Here is a 21,460-nt window from a genome sequence, read left to right as displayed (position 1 = left end):
AAAAAAAAATGTACAGTGCACAAGGCCCTGGGTTTAATCCCCAGCACCACAAAAAAAGAAGAGGAGGAGGAGGAAGAGGAGAAGGAGGAGGAAGAGGAGAGGAAGAGGAGGAGGAGGAAGAGAGGGGAGGGAGGAAAGGGGGAAGGGAAAGAAGGGGAAGAAGGGGGAAGGGGAAGAAGGGGGGAAGGGAAGGGAAGGGAAAGGGGAAGTAAAAGCCAAAAATTTAAGGAATAACTTCCAGGCTGAGGATATAGCTCATAGAGCACTTGACTAGAATGGCCAGGCCTTAGGTTCAATCACCAGCACCAACACTACCAAAAAAGATACAATTTTCCTTCCTAATTCTTATAGGGGCTGAGGTTTGGATCAGTGGTGGAGTACTTGCCTACCATGTATGAGGCCCTGGGTTCAATTCTCAGCACCATATATAAATAAATAAAGGTCTAATACTTGTCATTTTTTAATTTTTTTAATATTTTTTAGTTGTAGATGGACACAATATCTTTATTTCTTTTTATATAGTGCTGAGAATTGAACCCAGTGCCTCACATGTGCAAGGCAGTCACTCTACCACTGAGCTACAGCCCCAGCCCATCATTTTTTCAATGATTATTCGAATTATTAAAAATTAAGGGGCTGGGGTTGTGGCTCAGCGGTAGAGCGTTTGCCTAGCACGTGCAGGGCCCTGAGTTTGATCCTCAGCACTACATATAAATAAAATAAAGGTATCATATCCAACTACAACTAAAAAATAAATGTTAAAAAAAAGTTAAGGTACTGGGGTTGTTGCTCAGTGGTAGAGCACTTGCCTCACACACATGAAGCAATGGGTTGGATCCTCAGCACCACATAAAATAAATAAATAAAATTAAGATATTGTGTTCATCTACAACTAAAAAATATGTATTTTTTAAAAATTTATGGGCTGGGAGTGTAGTACAGTGGTAGAGTGCTTACCTAGCATGCATGAGGCCCTGGTTTCAATCCACAGCACGCACACACAAAAAGATTCTTACAAGGCATGTGACACACATCTAAAATACCAATGACTATGGAGGCTGAGGCAGGAGGAAGTTTGAAGCCAATATCAGCAACTTAGCAAGACCCTGTGTGAACACAAAAATTAAAAAGGACTGGGGCCAGGTACAGTGGTACATGCCTGTAATCCCAGCAGCTCAGGAGGCTGAACCAGGAGGATCACGAATTCAAAGCCAGCCTCAGCAACTGTGAGGCACTAAGCAACTCAGTGAGACCCTGTCTCTAAATAAAATAAAAAGTAGGGCTGGGATGTGGCTCAGTAGGTGAGTGCCCCTGAGTTCAATCCCTGATACCCACCCATCTCCCCAAAAAAAGGATGGGAATGTAGCTTAGTGGTAGAGTACTGCTGGGTTCAATCTTCTTAGAATGATTCTTAGAGCTGAATTATCCTAAGATTTTGGCAGGACTAGTAAAGTCTAAAAAATTGACATGGTGTTCTTCAAAATTAAAAAAAAAATCTTGTTTTTTTTAAAAAAATCTTGTTTTCTTCCTTTTTGTATGCTTCTCTCATTCTTACCATTTAATCTCATGTTTCTTCCTTTCCCTGTGCTTTCAAATGCATCCTTATTAGAAAATTTCACTTCATGGAAATATTAACAACAATACAAAGTGGTTTTTCATTTGTTTGTTTATAATGCTGGGAATGGAATCCAGGATTTCCAGCATGCTAGGCAAGTGCTCTACCACTAAGCTACATCCCCAGCCCTGAACTACTTATTAAAATCCATTTTAGTGGCTCAAGAGGCTGAGGCAGGAGGATTGCAAGTTCAAAGCCAGTGATAGCAATCTGGGGAGGCCTTAGGCAACTCAGCAAAACCCTGTCTCAAAAAAATCAAAAGGCCTGGGGATGTGGCTCAGTGTTAAGTGCCTCTGGGTTCAATCCCCAGTACCCCCGCCCCCCAAAAAAATCCAGTTAAATTTAAAAACTGAGGATAAGAATCTGAATTTAACTTGCCTGCAGTATAGAAGATATAAACAGCTAATCATGTGTTAAAAGAAATTTAAATGTGTCAGGCGTTGTGGTACATACCATAATCCCCAGCAACTCCGAAGATCACAAGTTTGAGGCCAGCCTCAATAACTTAGCAAGGTCCTCAACAACTTTTGGAGAACCTGTCTCAAAATTAAAAATAAAAGGGTTTTGGGATGTGACTCAGTGGTAAAATGCCTCTGGGTTAAATCTCTAGTTCAAAAAAAAAAGAGAGAGAGAGAAAGAAAGAAATTAATTTAGATGTTTGGCTCATAATATCTATTTAAATATAAGTCTCTGGCAACAGAGAACTGTTTTGTTTATAGCTCTTGAAGGTTTACAAAAAATTACTATTAATGCACAGCAACTGTACAAAGGACAAATGAGGGAATGCAAAGGACCTCTAAATTGAAATTATCTATGAATAGAATAATCTTATACATTTAATTTCTTTTTTCCCCCATTAGTACTGGGGATTGAATTCAGGGGTGCTTTACCACTCAGCTACATCTCCAACCCTTTTTATTTTTTATTTTGAGACAGGGTTTTGCTAAATTGCTTAGGGTCTCAGTCAAATTGCTGAGGCTCTCCTTGAACTTGGGATCCTCCTGCTTCAGCTTCCTAAATCAATGAGATTATAGGTATGTGCCACCGTGCCTGGCTATAGCCAAAGACTTCTGTGCAAGTCTATTAAATAGCTTATCTATAGTTTAGAAGAGGATCCTCCATGATGGAGCAAGCCACCATGGATGTTTTCTGTCATCTGTCACCCCTGGTTCAGTGTAGTCCCATGGGAGGAAGTCTGTGAGGAGTAAAACAATACTGACATTGCTTTTACTGTCTGTACATAATAAATTCTCGTGGGCTTGTTGTCTGTATACCTGCTAAATCTATGGAAATGTGATGAACCAAATTTAACTACACTGGTGCTTAGGGATTGCTTGACAGTTTGACAAATGGGCACTCGACATGGGGCCAAGTAAAGCCACAATGCCTTTTTGGAGAACAACAGAGGAACTGTACAGACCAACTTCAAGGATATGAGGAGACCCCGTGGAATCCCATAGCTCATCCTTTTTCTCTTTTCAGGACACTGCCTCATGTAAAAAGCATGCATGGGGAGCTCTCCATGCTATTCATCACCAGTCAAGATTCAGTGCAAGTGACTCTACCCTCTGACTCCCAAATAATGTCCTATGGATTGGCTACTCAAAAGCCTCAGTCTGGCTTCATCTCAGCTCTACCAGCAGGGGTAGCTGATCAATCCCAACAAATCCAGAGTCTTGCTCACCAAGCAGTTTCTCATATCTATGTGAGTGAATTCACAACATTCAGGCCTTCTGCAAGTCAAGAGAAAAAAAAAAAAAACAAAAAACGCTGTCTCTTACAAAATAGAAAATTCTGTTTCTGTTACAGAAACCACCATTGCATGCCAGACCTGCAACTTCTGTCAAGACCTGGCCCAGTGGTCTTGTGAGTCCTGGTTACATAGGACATTAGCCCCCCTTGCTCCTAATAAATGGACTATATTGGATGGTTATGTCCTGTTGGCTAATCTGTGGTACCTCACCACAGTTGATGCTTATTCAAACCGTGCCATGGTTTATTTGACCAATACACACCCAATGCTTTAAATTGATGATGCTTAAAGTATGGTAAGAATAAATATTTTAGGCACATGTAGCACTTCCCCTGATTATACAGAATGTTCCCAAAGAAGAAATGCCACAATTAAAATAGTGGCAATAGGATAAGACACACACAGGAGCCCACTTAGCTTCCTCAACTCAGTCACATGAAAATAATGTATTAGCCAGGCATGGTGGTGCATACCTGTAATTCCAGCAGCAGGAGGATTGCAAGTTTGAGACCAGCCTCAGCAAGTTAGCCAGGACTTAAGTTACTTAGCAAGACCCTGTCTCAAAATAAAAAAATAGAAGGGCTGGGGATGTGGCTCAGTGGAGTTCAATCCCCAGTGTCCAAAAAAAAAAAAAAAAAAAAAAAAAGCACAAAACAACAACAACCAAAAGAGCAAGTTGCTATAAAAGAGCAAGCCTGACCTCCAAGTCACTTCTGGCTTCCCATCTCACCAAGTGATCTCTCCCTCCTGGTGTAATTCCATTGTGATGCCCTCTGCCATGTTGTGACATAGCCAGGGGCATTCTCACCAGATCTGGTGCCATACTGATTGGATTTTCAACTGCCTGAACTGTGAGCTGAATAAACCACTTTAAAAAAAAGATCATTGAGCCAGGTGCAGTGGCAAATGCCTATAATCCCAGAAGCTCAGGAGGCTGAGAAAGGAAAATCCTGAGTTCAAAGCCAGCCTCAGCAGAAGAAAGGTGCTATGCAGCTCAGTGAGACCCTGTCTCTAAATAAAATACAAAATAGAAAAAAATAAAACAAAATATAAAATAGGGCTTGGGATGTGGCTCAGTGATCAATGCCCCTGAGTTCAATCCCTGGTACCAAAAAAAAAATCATTGATTTAAACAGAAACCTAATAGAGTTGGATTGTTTTATTTTATTTTTATTTTTATGGTGCTAGATATTTAACCTAAGGTCTAGTGCATGCCAGGCAGGCACTCTACCAATGAACTACACTCCCAGCCCAGGAAGTACTTTAAAAGAAAAACTCTGGGGGGCTAGGGTTGTGGCTTAGTGGTAAAGCACTTGTCTAGCACACAGGAAGCACTGGATTCGATCCTCAACACCACATAAAAATAAATAAAATAGGGGCTGGTGTTGTGGCTCAGTGGTAAAGCGCTTGCCTAACATGTGTGAGACACTGGGTTCAATTCTTAGCACTGCATATAAATAGATAAAAATAAAGGTGATGGGGGCTGGGCCTAGCACATGCAAGGCCCTGGGTTCAATCCTCAGCACCACATATAAATAAATAAATAATCAAATAAAGATGTTGTGTTCAACTACAACTAAAAAAATAAATATTTAAAACAGTAATAATAAAAATAAAGGTCCATTGACAACTAAAAAATATTTTTAAAAAAGCTTGTGACACCCAAATCCATTTTTAAAATGTTTAAATAAGTAAAATAAAGGTATTGTGCCCATCTACAACTTTAAAAATCCCCTCTGGGCTGTAGCTATATTTCAATGATAGAGCACTTGCCTAATATATTCAAGGCCTTGGATTCAATCCCCAGCATTGAAAAAAAAAACAGTGCCAGGCATGATGACACATGCCTATATCCCAGCAAGGCTGTTGCAAGTTCAAGGCCAGCCTGGGAAACTTAGTAAGATCTTGTCTGAAAATTAAAAAATAAAAAGGGCTGGGGAACATAAAAGTCCACTGACAACTAAAAAATTATTTTTAAAATATTTTATTAGTTGTTTATGGCCCTTTATTTATTTTTATGTGGTGCTGAGAATCAAACCCACACATGCTAGGCAAGCACTCTACCACTGAGCCACAATCCCAGCCTGACAACTAAAAAATATTTTTAAAAAAGTTTGTGACACCCAAACCCATTAAAAAAATACTCCAAACCAGAAAAGTCACAATGCACATGAAAAAAGACAATAAGAAGCCAAAATCAAAACAAATCAGATTCTGGAGTTATCTGACAAAGATTTCAAAGTGTCATTATAAAAGCATTTCAAACTGGAAAAGAGAAATAGAAAATGTCACCATGTGGGCTGGGATTGTGGCTCAGTGGTAGAGTGCTAGCACTGGGTTCAATCCTCAGTACCACATAAATGTAAAATAAAGAAATTGTGTCCACCTAAAACTTAAGAATAAATATTTTAAAAATGTCACCAAGTGGAAGATATAAAAAAGAACCAAATGGAAATTATACAACTGAAAAATATAGAAATGTAAATTTTGTGAAAAACAATGGCAGAACAAATACAACAGAAGAAAAGTGATCTTGAAACCAGAACAATAGCCAGTGCAGTGGAGCATGTCTGTAATCCTAGCAGTTCAGGAGGCTGAGGCAGGGGGATCACGCATTCAAAGCCAACCTAAGCAACTCAGTGAGGCCCTAAGCAACTCAGTGAGACCCTGTCTCTAAATAAAATACAAAATAGGGCTGGAGATGGGGCTCAGCAGTAGAGCGCTCGCCTAGCACGGGTGGGATCCAGGTTCGATCCTCAGCACCACATAAAAAAAAAAAAGGCATTGTGTTGTGTCCATCTACACCTAAAAAATAAATATTAAAAAAAATACAAAATAGAAAAAATAAAATAAAATACAAAATAGGGCTGGGGATGTGGATCAGTGGTGGGTGCCCCTGACTTCACTCCCCAGTACCTCCCCACCAAAAAAAAAAAAAAAAAAAAGGAAACAGAACAGTAGAAATTACCCAACTTAAATGACATAGAGAAAAACATGAGCAGACAGAAGCCCAAACATATCACTAATTAAATATATATGGTCCTGATAAACAATTACAAGAGATTGACAGAGTAGATTAAATAAAGACAACCAACTATATGCTATCTCTAAGATATTCACTTCAGCTAGGGTGAAGCTCAGTGGTAGAGCATTTGCCTTGCATGCCTGAGCCCCTTGGTTTTTATTCCCAGCACCATACACAAATAAATTCTCTTCAAATATAATGACATAGGTAGGCTAAAAATAAAAGGATGGAAAAAATGTACCATGCAACATAAATTTTAAAGGCAGACTTCAGAACAAATCAACCCGCAGTGACAAAGAAAATCAATCCACTAAGAAGACATGGCAATCCTAAATGTGCTTGCATGAAACAAAATAGCTTCAAAAGACATGAATCCAGGAAGCTGAGAAAGGAGGACCACTTGGACTGTGGAGTTCAAATCTAGACTGTGCAACATAGTAAGACCCTATCTCAAAAAAGAAAAAAAGAAGCAGCAAAAACTGATTGGAATGCAAGAAGTAGACAAATTCACATTTCTAACAAAAGCCATCAACCCTCATCCTCAGCACTAAGAGAACTACTAAAGAGAAATACAGCAATGATAAAGAATTGAACAATACCATCAATCAACAGAATCTAATTGACATTTATAGGACATGAGATCCAATAACAACAAAATATATGTTCTTTTTGAGTGCCCATGGAACATTCACCAAGATATACCATTACCTGGGCATAAGACAAATCCCTGCAAATTTAGAAGAATTGAAATCATAAATTGCCTGATCATGTGAAATCAAATTAGAAATCAGTAACAAAAGCTGATCTCAGTGGTACACTCCTGTAATCCCAGCTGCTGGGAGGCTGAGACAGAGAATCTCAAGTTTGAGGCCAGCCTTTGCAATTTAGCAAGACCCTGTCTCAAAAATAAAATAAAAATGACTGGGGATGTAGCTCAGTGATACAGCACTTACACAACATAAATTATGCCCTGGGTTAAATCCCCAGCACCAACACTGCAAAAAAATAAATATATGAAAGAACTGAGGCATAAGAAGATACAAAAGGACTTATGTATGACAAAGAGACAGGGAGGCTGCTTGCATTTTTGGCCATGAGAGATCTTTTGTCTAAATGCTTCATCCAGGGGAAAAGTATTGGATTTATTTCATTTGATAAGGATGCATATAAAAAGGATTCAGGGGCTGGGGTTGTAGCTCAAATAGTAGAGCACTCACCTAGCATGGGTGAGGCACTGGGTTTGATCCCCAGCACCATATAAAAATAAAATAAAGGTATTATGTCCACCCTAATATATATATATATATATATATATATATATATATATATATATATATATATTCAGAATTGATACAAATTGATATGCTTAACCATAGAAATATGCATTAGCCTATGTACTATGTACTTTGGACTAAAAGAATCCATAATAGTACTAAAGAGAACAATATACTAGAAATTTTTTTCAAATGGAAAAAAAAATTCAGTATTTTTTTTTGTCCATTTAATAAAAACAGAAAACTGCCTTTGAAAAGAAATCCTAAGTATATCCACTTTTATGTTCTCCTAGAGAAGGGATCCATGGCCTGTGGCCAAATATGGATCACTGCCTGTTTTTGTAAATAAAGTTTTACTGGAACACACACACACACACACACACACACACACACACACACAAAATAGTATTTCTATATACTGACAATCAAATTTAAAACACAATACCAGGGGCTGGGGGTACAGCCCAGTGGTCAGTGGTAGAGACATGCTTAGCATGTACAAGATCCTAGGATTGATCCTCAGCACCAAAACAAAAAAGGCAAAAAACAAAAAGAAACTCTCACAATATCACATACAATTACTCCAAGGATGATGAAATACTTAGGGATACAACTAACAAAATATGTACAGGAAGATCCATGCAGTGGCACATGCGTGTCTGAAATCCCAGCTACTTGAGAATCTAAGATGTGAGAATCACAAGCTCAAGGCCAGTCTTGGTAACTAAGTGAAGCCCTAAGCAACTGAGCAAGACCCTATCTCAAAATAAAAAATAAAAAGGGCTGAGGGCATAGTTCAGTGGTAGAGCATCTCTGGGTTCAATCCCTAGTACTAAAAAAAATGTACAGAGCCTGTATGCTATTATTGACAAAATATTGATGATAGAAATCAGAGGCTATCAGATAAATGGAGAGATATATCATGTTCTTGGATTGGAAGACTCCACATGGTAAATAAATAAATAAATATAAATTTAATTTAATTTAAAAACAAATAAAATTCTATCCAAACTAATATTTAGGGTTAATGTAATTACAATAGAAGTATCAGACAAGTTCTCATAGATCTAGACAAGCTTTTTCTAAAATTTATATGAAAAGGCAAAGATCTGAAATAGCTACATTTTTTTTTTTTTTTTTTTGTACTGAGGATCGAACCTAGGGGTGCTTTTCCACTCAACCATATCCCCAACCCTTTTTTTGTGTGTGTGTGTGTGACAATGTCTCACTAAGTTGTTAAGGCTGGCTTTGAATTTGTTATCCTCTTGCCTCAGCTTCATGAGCCGCTGTGATTATAGGCATGCACCACCATGCCTGGCCTAAAACAATTTTGAAAAAGAAAAAAATGGGAGGAATCATACTTCTTGATCTTAGGGCTTAGTAGATAGCTCCAGGAACCAAACAATGTGGACTAGCAGAAAGACAGACACACAGATCAATGGAATAGTCTAGAACCCAGAGAGATCCCCATGTGAATATGCCCAACTGATTTTTGACAAAGGAGCAAAAACAATTCAACGGAGGAAGGATAGCTTTTTCAGCAAATGGTGCTGAGCAATTGGACATCCACAGGTTTCCAAGATTAACCATAACCTAAATCTCATACTTGATACAAAAATTAACCAGAATGAACCATAGACTTAAATATAAAATGTAACACTTAAAAAAATTTTTGCAGTGCTGGAGATGGAACTTAGAACCCCATACATGCTAAGCAAGCACTCTACCTATCCCAGCACTAACAAATTAAAAATTTTTAAAGAAATCAGAAGAGCTGGGCATGGTTACACCTGCCTGTAATCCCAGCAATTTGAGAGGTTGAGATAGGTTTGAGGCCAGCCTTAGCAATTTAGCAAGACATTGTCTCCAAATAAAACATAAAAAGGGCTGGAGATGTGGCTTGGTGGTTAAGCACCTCTGGGTTCAATCCCCAGCACCACCCCTGCCACCCCCAAAGAAAAGAAAGAAAACAGGAAAAATATTTAAGAATCTCAGGCTACACATTGATTTTTTATACATAACACAAAAAGCACATTGGAAAGCACAGAGGAAAATTTAATTAACTGCACTTCATCCAAACTAAAAATGTTTGCCTTGAAAGAGACTCTTTAAAGAGAAAGAAAAGACAAGCTACAGAGTAGGAGAAAATACTTTAGCAGTTTTTTATAAAACTAAACATATAACTACCATTTACCCAGCATTGCATTCCTGGGCATTTGTCCCAGAGAAATGAAAATTTATATTTACACAGAAACCTGTCCACTGATGGTCTTAGCAGCTTTACTCATAATAGCTCCAAATTGGAATTAGCCAGGATGTCTTCAGCGAGTGGTTAAATAAACAAACAGTGATATATCCGTTTTTGCAGAGTAGCAATGAAAAGGAGAGAACTATTGATAATTCAACAGCTTAGTGGTATCTCAAAGGAATTATGCTGCGTGGAAGAAAAGGCCAATCTCAAAAGATCTCATATGGTATGATTCCATTTATGTAACATTCTTGAAATAACACAATTATAGAGATGGAGATAGGATTAGTGGTTGCCAAGGGGACAAAAGGGAGGGAACGGGACCATAAAACGGTTAGCACCGGCTCTTTGTGCTCAAAGAACAGTTCTGAATCTTGACTGTAATCTTGTTATATGCACTTCACACACACACACACACACACACACATACACACACACGCGCAGGTAAAACTGGTGAAAACTGAGTACAATTGGTGGATTATACCAGTGTCAGTTTCCTTTTTTTTTTTCTATAAGGGCTTGAACTCAGGGGCACTCAACCACTGAGCCATATCCCCAGCCCCTTTTATTTTCTATTTAGAGACAGGGTCTCGCTAAGTTGCTTAGGTTCTCACTAAGTTGCTGAGACTGGTTTGAACTCACAATCCTCCTGCCTCAGCCTCCCTAGCTGCTGGGATGACAGGCATGCATCACCTCACCTGGCTAGTTTCCTCTTTTTGATATTGTACTATACTTGTGCAAAAACTATGTAAATGATATATGGAATCTCTTTGTATTTTATTTGGGGTGGCATATATTGGGGATGGAACGCAGGGCCTCATGCATGCCAGGCAAGTGCTCTAACACTGAGTCACATCCCGAGCCCTGTACTATTTTGTTTTTGCAGCTTTGTGTGAATTTATCATTATTTCAAAATTAAAAGTGTATTTTTTTAAAAGCACTGCATGGGCAAAGTTGCAGGCTGCAGGGCATGTCCTGGACCTACCCTGATAGCATGTTGACTGGATGACCAACTCTTGGCCTCAATTGGACAAACATTATGGTGGTAGATTGTACTAGATCCACACCCATTTGTCACTTGTGTGGATGCCCATGGCCTAGGGCGCTTTCAGGATAAGCATTAACAAACTGCTCAGATAAGGGCCATGGTGCCCTGGACACAGCCTTGTATGTGGTAACCACTCCACCATGCAGGACTGGGCCCCAAAACAAGGCTTGTGATTCCAGTACAAGAACCCAAGGACACCTGAGACTGGCAAAGAGAAGTTCAAAGTATATATCCCATCTCAGGTCAATAAAGCTGGTTGGACCTAACAAATAGGCCCTGAAGTCCCTCTTCTCTTCAGATCTGCCAGAAACTGATCACAGTAGGTGTCTTTTCAGGATGTAACACTCCAATCCCTGTCCCCTCAGCAGGTGGGGACAAACTATTCCAGGATGCATCCATGGATGAGGGTCCATTATTGGATTCTCGAAACATATCCAGTCAGAACCAAATGGTGCTGCCTTTTAGCAAAAATAACCCAACTGAATATTTCATGCCCCATACACTCACAGATACAAATGCCATTAAAAAAAAAAATAGACTCATAGCTGGGCACGTAATCCCAGTGGCTATGCGGGCTGAGGCAGGAGGATTGTGAGTTCAAAGCCAGTCTCAGCAACTTAGTGAGGCCCTAAGTAATTCAGCGAGACCCTATCTCTAAATAAAAGTAAAGTGCCCCTGGTTCAATTCCTGGTACCAAAAAAATTTTTTTAATTAAAAAATAGACTGGGTGCAGAGGTACATACCTATAATCCCAGCAATTCAGGAGGTAGAGGCAGGAGCATCACAAATTCAAAGCCAGCCTGGGCAAATTAACAAGACCCTGACTCAAAATTTTAAAAAAAATTAATGTTCTGGGGATGTGGTTCAGTGGTAAAGCATTCCTGGGTTCAATCCCCAGTGCTCTCTCCAAAATAATAAAAAATAAAATGTTTAATTATGAAATTGGGGGCAGGAGAAAAGGCTCAGACTATCTATAAAGAGACTCAAACCACACTTTTTCACTCAACCTTTGTCTCTTCCACACATACCTCAATTGGTGTTTCTCATCCTGCCTGCTTATTCTGCTAGTCTGGGCAGTCACAAATATTGACAATGGTGCTCATAGGTCCAAGTGGGCCCTAGAGCAGTGCAAATGTGAAGGGGTGGGAGATGTTCTAGACAGCATCAGGTATACAAAGAAGAAACCATTAGGGCTGGGTTTTAGCTTGCCTGGCATGTGTGAGGCCCTAGATTCAATCCCCAATACTACAAGAAAAAAAGAAAGGAAGGAAGGAGGGAGGGAGAGGGGAGAGAGAGAGAGAGAGAGAGAGAGAGAGAGAGAGGGAGAGAGAGAGAGAGGAATGAATCTGGATTTGGTGGTACAAGCCTATAATCTCAGCGACTCAGGAGGCTGAGGTAGGAGGATTGCAAGTTCAAGGCCAGCCTCAGTAACTTAGCCAGACCGTAAGCAATTTAGTAAGTCTTTGTCTTAAAATGAAAAATAAAAATAAAAAGGGCTGGGGATGTGGCTCAGTGGTTAAGAGCCCCTGGGTTCAATCTCCAGTACCAAAAAAAAAAGAAAAAAAAAAAGAAAAGAAACTAACCACTGAGGTCTAGACATAGTATGGAGAAAGTATGAGGAAGATTAGAAAACAAGTTTGCTTTCAGACTCTAGTTTTACTGATCACTTGGCAAAAGGAAAGAAAACTGGAATGTTGACACAGCGGGAGGCACCGTCAGGCTTTCTTGGCACTTGCCTTTAGGACACTTGGCCTGGCCTGTCATCTCAGAATGCTTTGGTAACCGTGTCCTAGACCCCAAGTCAACAGATGCTGCTATTGAGGTCTCTGCAAATCTATTAGCAAAACCCAGTTTGCCCTGAGCAAGCTACAGTGGTGGAGCTGCTCTGGCTGTGACAGCTCTTGGTTCATGCTGGCTGCCACAACAAATTACCTTTCACAGAGTACTTATAAACAACAACATTTTTCATTTTTAGTTTTGAAGGCTAAAAAGTCCAAGATTAAGGCACTGGCATATTTTGTGTCTGGTGGCAGGCCACATCCCAGTTCATATATGGCACTTTCTCCCTGTGTTCTCACATGAAGGGGTCAGCAATATTCCTTGAGCCTATTTTATAAGAACACTAATTCCTAATCATCTCCTAAAACATCTCACCTTCCAATTTCATTGCCTTAGGGTTAGGATTTCAGCATATGAATTTAGGAAGGACACAAATATTTAGACCGTAGCAGTAGCAAAAATTGTTCTTTCCAGAAATACTTCTTCAACCTACTTTGCAGGAATTATTTAACTTCACTCAAAGGGTTTGCTTTCATAGGGGACACAAAATTGGTTTATTCCTGTTTTAATAAATAATATTTATAGCCAGGTGCAGTGGTACATGCCTGTAATCCCAGTGGCTCAGGAGGCTGAGGCAGGAGGATTGTGAGTTCAAAGTCAGCCTCAGCAATTTAGCAAGGCCCTAAGCAACTCAGGGAGACCCTGTCTCTAAATAAAATACAAAAAGGGGCTGGGGATGTGGCTCAGTGGTTAATGCCCTTGAGTTCAATCTCCAGTACCATTTTATAAGTGAATGCCAGCTCTGGGCTTGCCTGCCACACACAAACCAGTCTAAACTCTGTTTTATGAATAGTGATGCGAAATCACATCACACTGAACTTCCTGCTGGCCAGCCAGAGCAGGTTTCATGCCATTAACAGTATCTATTATTGCACCTAGTTTAACAACATACTTAGCTACTTTGGCTCTGGACAGGGTCCTGTCTCAAAGTATAAAATTGAGCTGGGGATGTGGCTCAGTGGTTGAGTGCCCCTGAGTTCAATCCCCAGTACCCCAGAAAAAAGGTAAAAAGAATTCTCAGCTGGGAGCCAGGCACAGTGTCTCACACCTGTAATCCCAGTGGATCAGGAGGCCTAGGCAGGAGATTTGTGAGTTCAAATCCAGTTCTGGCAATTTAGTGAGATCTTGTCTCAAAATAAAAAAAAGGGGGGTTGTTGCTGGGGATGTGGCTCAGTGGTTAAGCACCCCTGGGTTCAATCCCCAGTACCAAAAAAAAAAAAAAAAAAAAAAAGGAATTCTCACTTGGGTCCACAAAAGGTTGTAAGGTACAGTTGTTGAGAACAGCTCTGCCATGACACCATGGCAAACTTGCACATCTCCATACAGGACATTTTCCCATGTAGGGAAAGGCTTGACTGAAATCTGACTTGAGTTATGGCAGAACATCCTGAGATTTATTTTCCCAGAACAAGGCAAGACAAGCTTCCTGGCCTCCATGGTTCTAGGGAGATATGAGACTTTCTATTTTGACTATGTTTGTCACCCAGCTGCAGGCTTCCATAAGTATTATAAAACTGCTTGACTGTAGTTTATAGGGTTAGCCTTTCAATGACAGACTGAGATCTGGGGATGTAGCCAAGTGGTAGAGCACTTGCTTAGTGTTTGGGAGGCCCTGAGACTAATCCCCAGCAACACACACACACACACACACACACACACACACACACGCACACGCACACAATGACAGAGTGACCCCATCACCTGTGCTGTCCATAACCTGGCTTCTCTAGTTTAATGTCATCCTGTGGTACTGGGGACATGGGAACTGACATCATGATGGCCTTATTCTTACTGTCCCTTTAAGCAATAAACTATCTGAATGTATTTGAGCTCACGGTTTCTTTTCCAACTAAATCAGTGGACATGTGACAAGCCAGCCTAGCAACCGCCTCCGCACGGTTGCTTAGGAACTGCTTGACCACTTGACATCATTGTGCGTAAATGCGAGGGAGGATATGCTTTTGCATGCTTTGGCATTTTGATGAAACATCTTTCCAATCACCTTATCTTACAGTTTCCTACATCAGCCTCCTATATAGAATTGCCTTAATGTGTCAACACCCAGGAGGGATGGAACCCTGCACTGTGTTAGTGGTCAGGAACCCACTGGGAGCTCAAATGTGGAGTAAAATTTAAGGTATTATAAGAGAGAAAACAAGAAAACATAACTGTAAATTTTCTAGAAGAAATTCAATGTAAATAAATTTATGCAGGGAAGGGAGGGAAGAAGGGAATAGGAAAGACAGTAGAATGAATTGGATATTACTGTTCTATGTTCATATTTGAATACACAACCAGTGTAATTCCACATCTTTTTTAGATACCTTTATTTTATTTACTTACTTATTTATTTATTTATTTATTTATTTATTTTTATGTGGTGCTGGGGATCAGATCCGGTGCCTCACATGTGCTAGGTAAGTGCTTTACCACTGAACTATACCCCTAGCCTCGTAACTCCACATCGTGTACAACCACAAGACTGGGAAGTTATACTCCATGTATGTATAATGTGTTAAAATACACTCTACTGTCATATATATCTAAACAGAACAAATAAAATTAAAACAATAATAAAATAATAAAGAAATTTGTGGGCTGGGATTGTGGCTCAGTGGCGGAGCTCTTGCCTCATGGGTATGGGGCAGTGGGTTCAATCCTCAGCACCACATAAGAATGGGTGGATGAAATGGAGGTATTGTGTCCATCTATAACTAAAAAAAAATATTTAAAAAAAAGAAATCTGTGCATGTGTATGATCCACGAATGCAGACACTTTTTTTTGAGGTGCTAGGGATGGAACCCAGGACTTTGCACACTATGCAAGTACTATATGCATTGAACAACATATCCAACCCCTGATCACAGGCATTTTACAGTGAAAAGGGTATTTGGAGATTAACTAAGCCAATAACAACCTAAATCAAACGTCCTGCACAGCCTTACATGTCAGGAAACGGAGATGCTGAACTGTAAGGTGATTTGTCCAATATCTCATTCATGGGTTGGGACTCACAATGTCCTTTCTTCCATCGAAAGTTGGGCTTGCCAGATGTGGTGGCACATGCCTATAATCCCAGCAGCTTGGGAGGCTGAGGCAGGAGGATCTCGAGTTCAAAGACAGCCTCAGCAACTCAGTGAGACCCTGTCTCTAAATAAAATATTTAAAAAGGGCTGGGGATGTGGCCCAGTGGTTAGATGCCCCAGTACCAAAAACATAAATAAAGTCAGGCTTGTTGTGGAAGGAGCTGTGAGCAAACACCTATACCCAAAGTAAAGACTATGTGCTCAGTCTCTAGTTTACCATTATTTTCTCCTTTCCAAAGTTAAAACATATTGTTGCATTAAACAAAATCCGAAAGCAGGCCAACAGATGAAAATTTTCATGCTCATGTAAAATATATGCCCTAAAAATGTTACTATAGTGAGTGCTCTGGTAACATGGCCAATATTATTCTATAGCACTGGTAGTTTGGGGGAGCAATGAATGGTGTGCCCTTCCCTCGGTATGCACAGATGTAGGGCACTGTCTACCTACATGCCCCTGTACCAGTGTTTGTCATGGCTTCTCCTTTGTAGGTGGCCACCTTTTTGCACTCAATGTCTGTTCTGAAGTTTGAGGTCACCCCACCCCTTCCAGTTGCATGTTCAAATATCTTTTTGACAGACTGACAGCTGCGGATGTAGCTCAGTGGTAGACTACTTACATACCACTGGAGTGATACCAACTCAGTGGAGGGGGATTAGTAAGAGGACAAAAGCTTATTTAACTCTAAGTTTTCTTCATGAGTGTGTATGTCTTTGTACTACTGGGGATTGAACCCAAGGCCTTGCAAGAGTTATACCACTGAGCTACATTACTAGCTCTTTTGATTTTGAGATAGGGTCTTCCTACATTGCCCAGTCTGGCCTTGAACTTGTAATCCTCTTGTTTCTGGAAGTAGAGACATGCTTCACTATACCTAGTGTGAATGAAAGGGTTTTTTCTTTTCTTTTTTGTTTGTTTTGTTGTTGTTGTTGTTTTGATACCAGGAATTGAAATCAGGGGCACTTAAACACTAAGCCATATCTCAAGCCCCTTTTTTAAAATTCTTTTTTTAAAATATTTTTTTAGTCGTAGATGGACATAATACCTTTAATTTAATTTATTTATTTTTATGTGGTGCTGAGGATTGAACCCAGGGTCTCGCACGTGCTAGGCAAGTGCTCTACCACTGAACTACAACCTCAGCCCATCCCAAGCCCTTTTTATTTTTTATTTAGAGACAGTCTTGCTGAGTTGCTTAGGACCTTGCTGAGTTGCTGAGGCTGGCTTTGAATTTACCATCCACCCGCCTGAGCCCCTAAGTCTCTGGGATTACAGGTGTATGCCACCATTAAATGGAAGGTTTTAATCATATACATTTATCAAACTTATAATTGCACCAAAGTTATACAGTAACTTATAGTTAGTTATATAATAAACATAGTCTCAGTATTTTGAGTTAGGCCAGGTGCAGTGGTACACACCTGTAATCCTAGCTGCTAGGGAGACTGAGGCAGTAGGATCATGAGTTCAAAGCCAGCCTCAGCAACTTAACAAGGCCCTAAGCAATTCAGCAAGATCCTGTCTCTAAATAAAATATAAAAAAGGGCTTGGGATGTGGCTCAGTGGTAAACAGTTCAATCCCAGGGGAAAAAAAAAAAGCAAATTAGGCTATAAATGTAATCATCATACCCAACTTCAGAGAATGGGCATATGTGGCCCTATGCCCGCTGCTATGTTTTAAGCACCATGTGGTTAGTAAGCTGGGATTCAAGCCAGCTGTCTTAACTCCAGTGCTTGCTCTGCTATGTACAAACTAACAGAAAAAAACATAAGTGATGAGCAAAACATATGGTGATGGCAACAGCAATGGATTCATTCCATAGTGTTTATATAATATAAAATGTCAAAGGGAAGACTCATTATGAACATATTCCCATTGCTACTTAAATATGTAACTGTGAATTAGTGCTTATACTGTTACAGGTAAGTAAAAAGAAGAGCCACTATGGAACATTTCAATATCATCCTATAGTGTCAAAAATGTGTGTGTGTGGCAGGGGTGGGGGGGGGGATTCAGGCCTGGTAGTGCACGCCTGTAATCCCAATGTCTCAGGAGGCTGAGAAAGAAGGATCACAAGTTCAAAGCCAGCTTCAGCAACTTAACAAAGCTCTAAGCAATTTAGCAAGACCCTGTTTCTAAATAAAATTTTTAAAAAGGCTGAGGGTGTGGCTCAGTTGTTAAGCACCCTAGGTTCAATCTTTGGTATCACCACCCCCAAAAAGAGGGAAGAGGTATATTTATTTATCTATAAGATGTTTATTATATATTTTAAATGGATCAATCTTGGAAATCAAACCATTGTAATATGTAGTTACCATCAGTAGCCATAGGTTTTACATTTAGGGATCCAATCAACTATGAGAGAAAAATATGTGGGGAAAAATAAAACTGTCTACATTGAACATGAACAGACATTTTTTCCATTATTCCCTAAACAATACTGTATAACAACTATTTATGGGGCTTTTACATTTTATCAGTTATTATAAGTAATCTATAAATAAAGTATGGGCTGGGGTTGTAGCTCAGTGGCTGAGCGCTCACCTCACATGTGTGAGGCACTGGGTTTGATCCTCAGCACCACATACAAAAGTAAATAAATAAAAACAAAGATATAAAAAAAATAAAAAATAAAAGTCTAAAAAAATTAATAATAATTTAAAGTATATGGGAGGGGGTCTCAGTCACCACTGGGAAACCCTGCAATTTTGTTCTGAATAAACCTGTGTTACTGATGAAAAAATATATTTTAAAATGAAGTATGTGGGCATATTGTGTGGGTTCTATGCAAATATTACATCATTTTATATAAGAGATTTGAGCATCTACAGATTTTGGTATCTACAGGTGTCCTAGACCAACCCCCCAGGGATACCAGGGAAGGCTGTATTATTCAATGAAACCCAAATGTTTAAAAAGCCAACCATTTATAAAATGCTATAACTGCACTTTAATACCAATGACATAAATAATATTCACTGCACATTTGCTCAAAGCTCAGAAAACAAGGGCTATAACCTCCTAATGGGTCCTCTCCCTCCCTGATTTTCCTTAGTGGCTTCTTGCTACCTCTCAGAGCAGACAGACTTGGCATTTCACAGGAAATCACTAAATCATTCTCTGAAGCAAAATACATATTAAAAAACAAAAACAACTTTCAAAAAAATCATCCAACTAATCTTTTAACTTTTTATTGAAAGTACACAAAAAAAATTCCAGCAACTTAGGAGTCTGAGGCAGGGGGATCACAAGTTCAAGGCCAGCTTCAGCAATTTAGAGAGGCTTTAAGCAACTTAGTGAAATCCTGTCTCAAAATTAAAAATTTTTAAAAAAAGGGCTGGGGGTGTAGCTCAGTGATAAATGGCCCCTGGATTCAATTCCCAGAACTGAAAAAAAAAGTACACAAAAAATACCACCAATTCACATATTTAAAAAACTTTTGTCACTACTGCTCAGAGGAAAGGCCTATCTTGGTCTACCAGATTCTATAGGAAGTTCTGCTATTTGGTAAAGGGAAGATAGAGATCTGGTTGACTGATGATGTAATTCATCAAATGGCACCACTTGTATTAAATTAATTATTAGTTTTTCAAATAATTTAAAAGAATCCCATATAACATTAAATTTGAATATAATTTAAACTTTGTTTCACAATTAAGAAAGCATGTCACAATATGATTGTGTTGTAGGTACCACATTCTAGCATTTTACTAACAAAGATACCCTGTCTGTGCCTAAAACTGTCCCTAGCTATTTCACAAGCTTTATTGCATGTGTTAGGGTATTTTTTTGTAATAAAATGAACATTTTTTAAAAAGTCTTTATGACCTTTAAAAGAGTAGCAAGTTATTTTGCTGTGCTTCCAAAAAAACAACAGGTAATAACAGTATAGCAGAACAAAAGCTAAAAATTATTTTCAAGGTCTAAGGAAAGGAATATGCAGTACATATTACCTATTATCTGTTAAAATAGGCAACTGTGAACTGGGCACGGTGGCATACGCCTATAATCCCAGTGGCACAGGAGGCTGAGGCAGGGAAATCATGAGTTCAAAGCCAGCCTCAGCAAAAGTGAGGTGCTAAGCAACTCAGTGAGACCTTGTCTCTAAATAAAATATTAAAAAGGGCTAGAGATGGGGCTGGGGTTGTGGCACAGAGGTAGAGTGCTTGCCTGGCATGTGTGAGGCACTGGGTTTGATCCTCAACACCACATAAACAAATTAATTAAATAAAATAAAGGTATTATTGTGTCCATATACAACTAAATTTTTTAAAGGGGCTGGAGATGTGGTTCAGTGGTTATCAGCCCTTGGGTTCAATCCCCAGTACCAAAAAAAAAAAAAAAAGGCAACTATGAACTTATGAACTACCTTTGGTGGGAAACGCAGGGATTTTTACTCATGCAAAACCAAATATTACTTCTCTGGGTATAACTACAGTAACAAGGACAAGGAAAAATATGTCAGAACAAAAGAGATAATTGGGTTATATTTCCTGAGAATCAAAACCTCCTATTGCTTCTCACTATGAGATTTCCTACTGGGGCTGGGGATGTAGCTCAGTGTTAAAACAACTGTTTAGCAATTATGAGCCCCTGGCTTGGATCCCCAGCCCCAAAGTGGGGAAAGTGGGAAGAAAAACTGATAATTGCTATGAACAAGAAGCTGAGTTTACTCAATAGCAACATGAAAAGCAGAAAGCAAGTGTGAAAAACAGTAAAGAAATGAAGAAATTCTAATAGCCATAGGAGTTACTGGCTTTGACCATGGGCATGGTACCAGAATTTCAGGAGCAAGAGAAAATACACATAGACAGATGGCAGTGAACTCTCAAACCACAGGAAGAGTCTTATATAGATTATTATTGTTTTTGAATGCTTTAGCAACCATAGCTCTTTGTCTCTGAGGAAAAAAACTCTGCTAGCTTTTGAGTCAGATGAAAGACCAATTTCATCTGTTTTGGGAAGGATGAGATGGAGAATCCTAGGGTTTCTTTGTGAGAAGAAAGCTATGATGGGCATTCAACCCCAGTGTCAGCTGGGCTCAGTGGCACATGGCTGTAATCCTAGCAACTCAGGGGCCTGAGGCAGAAGGATCTCAAGTTCAAGGCTAGCCTTCAAAACTTAGCAAGCCCCTTTTACTTAAACTTTTTTTTTTTTTTGCAGTGCTAAGGATTGAACCTACAGCCTCACACCTGCTGGGCAAGCACTCTACTGGGGAGCTATATCCCCAGCATGACCCTGCCTCTAAAAGAAGCATTATTTTTTTTTCAACATAATTTTGAAGAGTCACTATCATTTTTGTGTAGGTTGTTCCAGTATAATAAGTAAAGAACAACAGTTCAAATCACTCATTCAACCCTGGATCTTCAGCCATGCATGAACAGAACGAAATGCTTCCTTTGACCAAGATGACATCCTTACAGTAGCCTATGGGTCACAGAGGGATTCCTGCCTTCTGTGGATCCTTCTCATCTTATCATTATTGTTGTCACAGCTCACAGGAGAGATGACACATCCATGATACTGGTAAACTCACCAGGGAATATTGATACATTTTTAACACCATGGT

General features: G+C 39.5%; 1 protein-coding gene across 1 annotated transcript in view; it reads right to left on the bottom strand.

Annotated features, from left to right (window-relative positions):
* LOC143639426 (uncharacterized) overlaps positions 1 to 21,460 on the bottom strand; it is an 831,269-nt gene that overhangs the window by 99,199 nt on the left and 710,610 nt on the right.

This window comes from Callospermophilus lateralis, chromosome X, assembly GCF_048772815.1.
Source record: "Callospermophilus lateralis isolate mCalLat2 chromosome X, mCalLat2.hap1, whole genome shotgun sequence".
Classification (NCBI taxonomy): Eukaryota; Metazoa; Chordata; class Mammalia; order Rodentia; family Sciuridae; genus Callospermophilus; species Callospermophilus lateralis.
Note: the sequence above shows the minus strand (reverse complement) of the source record. Positions and strands in the feature narration are given on the sequence as shown.